We start from the raw sequence: 11,064 nt of genomic DNA on the forward strand, positions 1-11,064 counted from the left end.
GAGTGGAATATGAGACTTTGTAATAAAAAAAAATAAAAAATCAATTTCCGCTAAAAAATCAATTGCTCGCTTGTGGCAAAAAAAAAAAAATCTTCTATGAACTCACCATGCCCCTCAAAAGTGATCTTTATAGCGCCGCAGCGATTTTACGGTGTTTTTGCAGTGATCAGAAAAAATATATATTCTGTCACTGCGGTGGGGCGGACTGAACGCAAGTGTGCGCACAAGATCAGGCCTGATCGGGCGAACACTGCATTTTTTTGTAGAGCCTATAGAACATGTCCTATTCTTGTCCGCAATTGCGGACAAGAAAAGGCATTTTCTATATAGTTCTGGCAATATGCGGATCCGCAAAATGCGGAAAGCACATTGCCGGTGTCTGTGTTTTGCGGATCCGTGGTGTCTGTGTTTTGCGGATCATTGACAGGGGGGTGATCAGGGAGTCTATATGGGGTGATCACCCCCCTGTAAGGCTCCATTCACACGTCCGTATGTGTTTTGCAGATCCGCGGATCCATGGATCCGCAAAACACATACGGACGTCTGTAAGGAGCCTTACAGGGGGGTGATCAATGACAGGGGATGATCACCCCATATAGACTCCCTGATCACCCCCCTGTCATTGATCACCCCCCTGTAAGGCTCCATTCAGACGTCCGTATGTGTTTTGTGGATCCGCGGATCCGTGGATCCGCAAAACACATACGGACATCTGAATGGAGCCTTACAGGGGGGTGATCAATGACAGGGGGGTGATCAGGGAGTCTATATGGGGTGATAACCCCCCTGTAAGGCTCCATTCACACGTCCGTATGTGTTTTGCAGATCCGCGGATCCATGGATCCGCAAAACACATACGGACGTCTGAATGGAGCCTTACAGGGGGGTAATCAATGACAGGGGGTGATCACCCCATATAGACTCCCTGATCACCCCCCTGTCATTGATCACCCCCCTGTAAGGCTCCATTCAGACGTCCGTATGTGTTTTGCAGATCCGTGGATCTGCGGATCCGCAAAACACATACGGACGTCTGAATGGAGCCTTACAGGGGGGTGATCAATGACAGGGGGGTGATCAGTGACAGGGGGGTGATCAGGGAGTCTATATGGGGTGATCAGGGGTTAATAAGGGGTTAATAAGTGACTGGAGGTGTAGTGTAGTGGTGTTTGGTGCTACTTTACAGAGCTGCCTGTGTCCTCTGGTGGTCGATCCAAGCAAAAGGGACCACCAGAGGACCAGGTAGCAGGTATTATAGACACTGTTATCAAAACAGCATCTAATATACCTTTTAGGGGTTAAAAAAAATCGCATCTACAGGCTGCCAGCGAATGATCGCCGCTGGCAGGCTGTAGATCAGCTTGTTTACCTCCGGTTCCTGTGAACGCACGCTCCTGTGTGCGCGCGTTCACAGGAAATCTCGCGAGATGACGCTGATCGCCGTTAGTGTGAACTGGCAGAGCCGCCGCATTGACGCCGATCGGCGTTAGCGAGACGGGAGATGGTTAAAGATTATGTACACCTTCGGGACAATTTTTTTTTATGATTGCATTTTCCTCATTTTGGGTTGAAAATAATTTTTTCAATTGGTCTTTATTAAAAATATTAAGCCGTTCTGTCACAAAGGGTTTATTGTTTTTCTAGCTGTGTGACTGGTACTTTCACTTTATGCCAGTTATCTAATAAACCTTATCTCTAAATTACTAAAAGGTCATAAACACTTATTTAAGCAACATTCTCATCAGTAGAATAAGAATTTAGCCTTAATGAGTGTTAATAAGGTCAGAGATAAGGAGCCAATCAGCTCCCTGCCTGACAAGCCGAGAGAAAATACAAATCCTGCTAGTAGATAAACTCAAAGCTGTGTAGGGAAAATGGCTCATCATTTTTTTAAATAAAGTCCAATTGAAATAATTATTTTTAGCTCAAAATGGGTACAATGCAATAATGCCTTTAATGTAAAATCAGAAATTTACTATAAATTTTCCTACATTCTAAAAAGTACAGTGATTTCCATCAAAGTAAGATGTATGTAATGAACACTGCAATCTGTATGTTCTAAGTCACATTTATACACATCTCCATTATCTTCACTGCAGCTAATAGCATGGAAGAAAAAAGAAATGCATACAGCACCCCTCCGTAAGGCAAAAATGCTTGAGGAAGGCTAAGGATTAGCCGAAATGTCACATGCATTTGGACTGCCATAATATGGATTAATAAGAACACCTTTTTCACCGCTTCTTTGTTCGTGCTGTCTACATCTTTTTCTTCTAACGGGCATGGGAAGTAGGTGGTGTCCATGAGGATAGTCTTTAAAGGCCTTGTTTCATTGTAATAGCAAAATGTTATATTTTTTATTATGTCTTTTTGATCCAGGTTGCAGAATATATTGGCATGTGAAACATAACTATATGCTTAGAAACCTGGTAGGTAGAGCTTTGCCCATTTATTGACTCATGGTTGGGTAGAATTGGGGTACATTAAATCTGACAGCCACAGATACAATATATATGACACTGGCCTTCTCATGGGAATCTGTCAAAGATATACAGTGGGGGAAATAATTATTTGACCCCTCACTGATTTTGTAAGTTTGTCCAATGACAAAGAAATGAAAAGTCTCAGAACAGTATCATTTCAATGGTAGGTTTATTGTAACAGTGGCAGATAGCACATCAAAAGGAAAATCGAAAAAATAACTTTAAATAAAAGATAGCAACTGATTTGCATTTCATTGAGTGAAATAAGTATTTGAACCCCTACCAACCATTAAGAGTTCTGGCTCCCACAGAGTGGTTAGACACTTCTACTCAATTAGTCACCCTCATTAAGGACACCTGTCTTAACTAGTCACCTGTATAAAAGACACCTGTCCACAGAATCAATCAATCAAGCAGACTCCAAACTCTCCAACATGGGAAAGACCAAAGAGCTGTCCAAGGATGTCAGAGACAAAATTGTAGACCTGCACAAGGCTGGAATGGGCTACAAAACCATTAGCAAGAAGCTGGGAGAGAAGGTGACAACTGTTGGTGCGATTGTTCGAAAATGGAAGGAGCACAAAATGACCATCAATCGACCTCGCTCTGGGGCTCCACGCAAGATCTCACCTCGTGGGGTGTCAATGGTTCTGAGAAAGGTGAAAAAGCATCCTAGAACTACACGGGAGGAGTTAGTTAATGACCTCAAATTAGCAGGGACCACAGTCACCAAGAAAACCATTGGAAACACATTACACCGCAATGGATTAAAATCCTGCAGGGCTCGCAAGGTCCCCCTGCTCAGGAAGGCACATGTGCAGGCCCGTCTGAAGTTTGCCAATGAACACCTGAATGATTCAGAGAGTGACTGGGAGAAGGTGCTGTGGTCTGATGAGACCAAAATAGAGCTCTTTGGCATTAACTCAACTCGCTGTGTTTGGAGGAAGAAAAATGCTGCCTATGACCCCCAAAACACCGTCCCCACCGTCAAGCATGGGGGTGGAAACATTTTGCTTTGGGGGTGTTTTTCTGCTAAGGGCACAGGACAACTTATTCGCATAAACGGGAAAATGGACGGAGCCATGTATCGTGAAATCCTGAGCGACAACCTCCTTCCCTCTGCCAGGAAACTGAAAATGGGTCGTGGATGGGTGTTCCAGCACGACAATGACCCAAAACATACAGCAAAGGCAACAAAGGAGTGGCTCAAGAAGAAGCACATTAAGGTCATGGAGTGGCCTAGTCAGTCTCCGGACCTTAATCCAATCGAAAACCTATGGAGGGAGCTCAAGCTCAGAGTTGCACAGAGACAGCCTCGAAACCTTAGGGATTTAGAGATGATCTGCAAAGAGGAGTGGACCAACATTCCTCCTAAAATGTGCGCAAACTTGGTCTTTAATTACAAGAAACGTTTGACCTCTGTGCTTGCAAACAAGGGTTTTTCCACCAAGTATTAAGTCTTTTTTTGTTAGAGGGTTCAAATACTTATTTCACTCAATGAAATGCAAATCAGTTGCTATCTTTTATTTAAAGTTATTTTTTCGATTTTCCTTTTGATGTGCTATCTGCCACTGTTACAATAAACCTACCATTGAAATGATACTGTTCTGAGACTTTTCATTTCTTTGTCATTGGACAAACTTACAAAATCAGTGAGGGGTCAAATAATTATTTCCCCCACTGTATGTCAGTAAACAAGTTTATATGTATGGGGCATCCAGACTACACCTTATCCCAGATAATGGGGGAAACAAGATTGTAGATATTTTATATAAACATCCTTGATCCTTTTTTTCTCCCCAGGAGTAAACCTGCATGCTCAACCATTCTGAGGGTACAGGTTTATAGAGGATCTAGGAGATGGACAGCTATGTTACGGTCCGGATATGAACCGATTAAAGAGGTTATTCCATGTTAACGCTTTTTTTCCCTTATACAGTATGATGTGTGAGCGCATTAGGCTGTTCCTAACACTCCCATTCATCTCTACAGCGAGTGACTGCATTCTTGTCCTGCACTTCGGCAGGAAACAGAAATTTAGAAACTCTCGTTCCTGGCAAAAAGACGTTGGACTCCCACCTAACTTATTTTTATGACCAATATAACAGGTCAAATGGAGTGAAAAGGGGTAGTCATGTTATAACCCCTTTATCAATCACAGATATGTTTAGACAAAAAAAAGCAATTGAATCACACTGTGGTGAGGCATGCTCACCCAGCCAATCCCAAAGTATAGGAGTTCTAGGATTTGCCATTCTACACATTGTCCCTCCAACTCATTTTATAATGGTCACATTTCTAGCAGTCCATGGCTTAAGGCCTATTTACTTAGACAATGAGTAGGTCAGTTTTTGGAAATAAAAGATAATTTCCAATAATTTGCCTGTGTAAATGTGGCATCGATCAGCCAGCAAACAAGCAAATGCTTGCAGCCCATAAAATAATAGCTTTTTTTTGGCCGCACACCATCGAGAACGCTTCCTCTCAGAGCAGCTACAGGAGTATCTCACATCCTGAGAAGCAGTAGACAAAATAAGAGGGTCACTGAGAGAAGCAAAGCAGGTTGGAAAATAGGAGAGGGGGTGAGAGAAAGATAAGAAAAGAGAAGAGCGGGATAAGAAGATGGAAGATCTTGCACTGCTCTCTATTTAGGGATAAAGGTTTATACATGGTAACCGCAAAAGAAGTCCAGCAATTTTGCAAGCTGGGTAAGTAGTAAATAATAAGTAGTAGGAGCAAGCAGATTAAGTCGCTTCCGTCCCGTCTGCCACCCGAGATCTGGATAACTTTTAGAGGTGAGGAAATTATGACCTAGAGCTCCTGTACACCTTCCACGGATTCCAAACCTTCAGAAATTTTGAGTAGGTGTTGGATTCCCAGTGAGCCAGTTCTTCAAATCGGAAGAGCTGGTCAACCTTGTCCACCCAGGCTGGGAGAGTAGGTGGGGATTTGTTCCTTCATAGTAAGGGTATAAGTAAGCGGTTGTTTAAGTGGATTTACTGCCAACAAATATCTATACTCTAGTTTTAAAAAGGATGGTGGTAGTGATTAGAGAAGTGCAAGTTTTAGAAAATTCGATTCGGCACCTTTGCCGAAGTTCCCCAAGAAATTTGATTTGTTATGAATTAATTTGTCACGAATCGCTAAGAATCAGGTATACCCAGGCCACTCTGCCTCAAGCCTCATGTACACTGCCATTGGCTGGCCGCTACATGCATTGGGGACCACAATTTGCGGTTCCCAATGCACCGGCACAATTTGTGCGGCTGCCGCAGACAGATCCAGAACCATTCAGCTTGAATGGGTCCGGGATTCGTCTGCACCACAAAAAAATAGAACATGTTCTATTTTTTGTGGTGCGGAGGCATGGAGAAAAATTCCACGGAAGCACTAGCTTCCGTGGGGTTCCGTGCCTCTGTTCCTTTCAAGTAAATGGGTCCGCATCCGTGATGCGGTGCACAAACAGCCGGGGCCCGTATATTGCGGACCCTCTGTTTGCGGGCCACAATACGGGCATGGCCGGGCAATGGCCGTGTGCATTAGGCCTTAGGATATGGCCACACGGAGTGGCCGTGCTATGGAAGGTTGCGGCCTTGCTGTGGTGAAGAACCGCATGGCCAATTAGCCCACAGCTGCCTTTCATTTAAAAAATGCACTGTATAGTCGGTCTTCATTGTTAATGGCCGTGCTGCACCTTTAATTTACCTTTAAACAGGGACTGTTGCTGGTGGGGGGGGGGGGGGGTTTGGCTGGTTAGGTGGGGCACATACCTACTTCTCCAACCTGAGAGCTCTCCTGCCCTACAGTTAGGAGCCCTTCTTCCATCTACTCTTCCTTCTTTTCCACATCGTCTAATATCGATGAGAATGTCACCACGAACATCCAGCTCCTTCTCTCTCTACATCTTGATGACTTTTCTAGGAAGTAAAGCCTAGAAAAAGATGTGGATGGTCATCATTAAAACCTGCCCCCCCCCCCTTCCTAAGGGGTGCAGACTGGATGGTATGGGTTGGCACGCTGAGCACTGGAATAATAAAGGCTTCTATCTTATTGGTATTGAATTCTTCTATAATTTGTTTTCAGCAACACTGTCCCTAACGCATGAGCACTTGCCACGTTTCTCCCTATGCTCAGCTCACAGGACAATGTTGGATACCACGCGGGACGAGAGTTTTATAGGGCTGTGACATCACAGTGGATGGATATCTGCGGATTGGCTGGCTGCACAGCATTATGGGTGATCTCGCGTTCTCAAGCTTAGTTTTGCTTTGTAACACGTGCAACCACCATTTTCGGAAAACCTGATTCGTTACCATGAAGCGTGAGGAAATTTGGATTCATTGCGAATTAAAGTTTTCCTAAACTTCAGACTAAATTCCGCTTTGAATGCTTTACTCAACACTAGAGGTGATGATGAGGCACAGAGTTTAACAAAAGCATTGGAGCCATAAATTCAAAGTTTTAATAATGTGTTATATAGCTGCCATCATGAAAAGCTAAGTGTTTTGGTGCAGTCCTTGTAAACAGGTTAAGAAGGCAGAGTGCAGCCATAGTGGTATGTTTCTGGGTGGGCCTTGTGTCTGTCACCTTCATTTATCTTCCCTCAGAAGGTGGCATTAAAAAGCATATTTCTCTTACACGCCCAGCGTCATCAGACTTTTACACTCCCTTTGTTTTACACTTTATGTACATGGGTATGGGATTACAGGTCTAATAACTTGGCTACCTGTATGTATTTCTATTAGGCACATAGTGCAGGCCATTCCAATCACACGTTCATTGTAAGGCAAAAGGAAATCTATTGCACAGTAGGAAAAATAGCATGCAGCATTACAGGTTGGGGGAGGGGTGAGAAAATCAATAGCATCACAATGCATAGCAGAGATGAGGAGACCCCCTGGTCATTAAAAGACCTAAATAAGCATTCAAAAGGAAACAGAAAAATTTCAATTCTAAAGAAACGGTGGCGGTAAAGCCTAACGGTACTAAATCTGCATGCTTCCACCGCTACAATACTGGGTTGTACACATGTGCACAGGGATTCATGTCAATAAAGTTTATCTAAAGGATATGACAGTGACATCCATACGCCTATTGTGATTAGAACTTGAGCCGCATTGTTAGTCCAGATACATTGTATCAAACAGAACACCTGGACAACGCTATGGACATTCTAATGTTTGTAGGCATAGTGACGGAACAAAGAAGATGCCTTCTGTTAGGAAGGACATTGTAATCGCAACTAGTTGAGCGAATGCAGCACATTCCCCTTCTTCCTGAGTGTGTGGACCTGCATCCCTTCCCTTTTATATGATTTAAACATGAACCCATGGCTGCTTCTCCTGCCTGTATTGACCTTTACCAATATTGACAGCTCTGCTGTCCCCAAGAGACCATTGATGGTTGAGGAAGAATTATTGGTGGGTGTTGGTCTGTGCTGCGGTTATGAATATCTGACAAGTAGCAAACTCCATTCATTGTGTGATAGATCCTGTTTTCTATGGGGAAAGTGAGACGGCGTGCAAAATATGTATGTGCTCCACTCCCAGCCGGCTGTCTATTCTTCCCTGTGACTCCATGCTATGAAACCCAGTGGGTGTGCAAAGCTGAGTGGTGGGGTGGATGCTGGACGGCATTAACCCTTACTGATCCACGGCATTGTAGATTGCATGAAAAGCAACCTTCCCCTGCAGAATTAGAAAATAATTGACTAAACTTTTACTAGTCAGGGTATGGCAATGCCCTGTCAAACATAAAGACATGCCACCTGCTAGCCTGACCTAGATAACATAACAATGGTGAGGCAGGAGAACGTTCTTGTAGGCCAAGTGCTTTGACATCAGTGCAGTCTTTTTATACATCACATCTTCTGAAAGCCATGATTTCTTATTATGCATCATACAATTTCTATGCCGTTTATACAGCATTTTAGGTATCAATGGGATATTAATGCACGCAAACAATACAAATGCAAATACATTCGTTCAGCAGCATAGATATCAATGTGAAATTAATGCAGGCAAACAATACAAATGTATATACGTTTGTTTAGCAGGTCGAAAACATCAAAGAATATAATAAACTAAATCAGAGTGGAACGTTTACCTTGGAGCAAATTGAATATGATGCAAGCACATGCACATTTATGATATTGTGCTTTCCATGAGCGGGATGGATTCTTACCTTGTTATGCAGGTAGTTGGAGATCGCAGCGATGTGTACCTTGATCCCCCAGTGAAAGTGTTCAGGAAGGACCTGTCCAGGAAGGGTAAGGTAATACCAGAGCCGGTGCAGGGGCTGTGTATTGGAGCTCAGAGCCTAGATGAGTGATACACCTGCTTCTTCTCTACTGCTGTCTTCTTGTATTAAGAAAAAAAAAAAAAAAAAGCACAGATTACAAAAAGGGCAACACCCTTTGTTCGGGTCACTAAGCTTCCCCTGTGAGCAGCTAATACTGAGCCCTTCAGATAACGTTGCAGGGAAACCTTGCCTTTACAAGACAAAAAACCCCTACTCCACTGCCTGATAAAGGATATGCAGCATTATCAGCCTGCATTCCATCTTCTGCAATCAGCTCCTAGTACAAGCAGTCAGCAGCTCATCAAAGCAGGGACTTGGAGGCATTCTCAGCCGCAGTGATGATCAGCAAGCCCTGCTGTCCTCCTGAAGCCCTCAGTAGATGTGATTTATGCCCTGTAAATAAAGGATATAGCAGGGCATAACACAGCACACTGCTGCCTGGGAGGAAAATGGCTGGTCCTTTCAGCAGCGCTGCAGATAGCTCATTGGGCTGCACTGGCTTTTTGTAACTATAGAAACAGCCAACAGACGAGCTTACACAGCAAGCATGGCCGACCATGTGCAGGTCACCAGCCCTGAATGCTAATTTCTTTCAATTACACCGTGCTTTATCCATCTCTGTTATCTTGTTAATTGTATCATTCCAGCATGTGCTTCCCCAGCACTCAGCAGATACTTATTTACGTGTGGATTTCAGGGTGCTTTTTTGGTAACTAATTTATCTGGCACTGAAATGATTGTAATCAATGACCTGGGAAGCACATACTTTCATTGAGTTTCATTTTGTCATTGTGCAGACAGCCTGAAGTATAGCGATATAAAAGTCACACAATGATCTGTTTGTAAATCAAGTAAATATGTATTGAAATATTTTCTGAAAAGTTTACATTGTAAATAAAATCTGTTAGCAGTTTAGACCACACAGAACTGCTGACAGTGCTATATAGGTGACAAGTTAAAATATAACCATATAGGAGCACGGCTGAGAAATTAAAGGGGTTCTGCACTTTGTTTTAACTGATGATCTATCCTCTGGATAGATCATCAGCTTCTCATCGGCGGGGGTCCGACAGAAGCCTTCTCACTGTTTACCGCCGTCCCACTGACGTCACGACTAGTATCAACTAGCGTGGGCGGGGCTAATCTCTGTTCACTTGAATGGAGCTTAGCCCCGCCCATGCTAGTTGATACTAGTCGTGACGTCAGTGGTTCTGGCGGTAAACAGTGAGAAGGCCGCGGCGCTACTGGAGCTCCGCTGCCTTCTCAAACAGCTGATCGGCGGGGGTCCCGGGTGTCGGACCCCTGACGATCAGAAGCTGATGATCTATCCAGAGGATAGATCATCAGTTAAAACAAAGTGCAGAACCCCTTTAAGTATTAATTTATCACATGCTGCAATGCTAAGTGTCCACTGGGTGTGCCCTAACTTGGAAGTGTATTGGACTCTCGGCAGTAAACACTGCTCAGGCCTTCCCCTCTGCTCCTGTGGGACAACTCTAACTGTCTCTTAGATGGTGTTGCAGCAGTGGTTTGAGGCTTCTGCTGCATGTCCCTGACTACAGTTTTGCCTGATCCCTCAGTGCTCCACACCAGTGGGTCAGCTGTCAACCACACAGAGACTACTCCAGGAGGTAGCATCCTAGTGGCTGCCCTGGAGCAAAGTCCAGATCCTTGTATATGGATTAAAGGGTGAAAGCCAAGGGACTGCCAGGATATCATTCTTAGGACTAGCCCAAAGACAAATCTTTTGGTTGACACAGTCGTTCCACACTCACTGCTGTAGCAGATAGACACCAGCGCCATCATTCAAGAGCAGAAAGGAGGATATGGGGATGTTTACTGCAGAAAGCCCAGGACACTTTGCTGTTGGAGAAAACCCAAAGCACACTTAACAGATTTAGGGTAGGGTCAGCTCGGAGATTTTGTGCAAATCCACAACAAAATCTGCAACAGAAATTGACATGCTGCGGGTTTAAAATTCCACAGCACTGGTCAACTTCCATGCAGAAAAGTGTCACATCAGAGGAAATTTCCACATTATTGGCACTTTAATCCACTGTAGATTTTTTGTGGTCTAATCTGCGCAGAAAATATGCAACATTTTTACTATTATACACGTACATTTATCCTAAAACTTACTTTTACTTACTTGTGCTCTCAATAAGAGTATCGACATGCTACGACTCCACTGCTATCATATGTTTAAACTGGTTTTCTGGTCCCTTAGTGCTGTTGGCATTCTTCATGGGGTCAAAACTGCTCACTGGTTCCTTTTTACATC

The 11,064-nt window shown here is 43.8% G+C and overlaps 1 long non-coding RNA gene across 1 annotated transcript in view; it reads right to left on the reverse strand.

Moving 5' to 3' along the window:
* Positions 1-9,261, reverse strand: part of LOC120990159 — a 39,927-nt gene extending 30,666 nt beyond the window's left edge. Inside the window, exon 1 of the long non-coding RNA XR_005776377.1 lies at positions 8,667-9,261. This is a non-coding gene — a long non-coding RNA (uncharacterized LOC120990159). The remainder of the gene's footprint in view (positions 1-8,666) is intronic.
* Positions 9,262-11,064: the final 1,803 nt, after the last annotated feature.

The sequence above is a fragment of the Bufo bufo genome, chromosome 2, assembly GCF_905171765.1.
Source record: "Bufo bufo chromosome 2, aBufBuf1.1, whole genome shotgun sequence".
NCBI classification, from domain to species: Eukaryota; Metazoa; Chordata; class Amphibia; order Anura; family Bufonidae; genus Bufo; species Bufo bufo.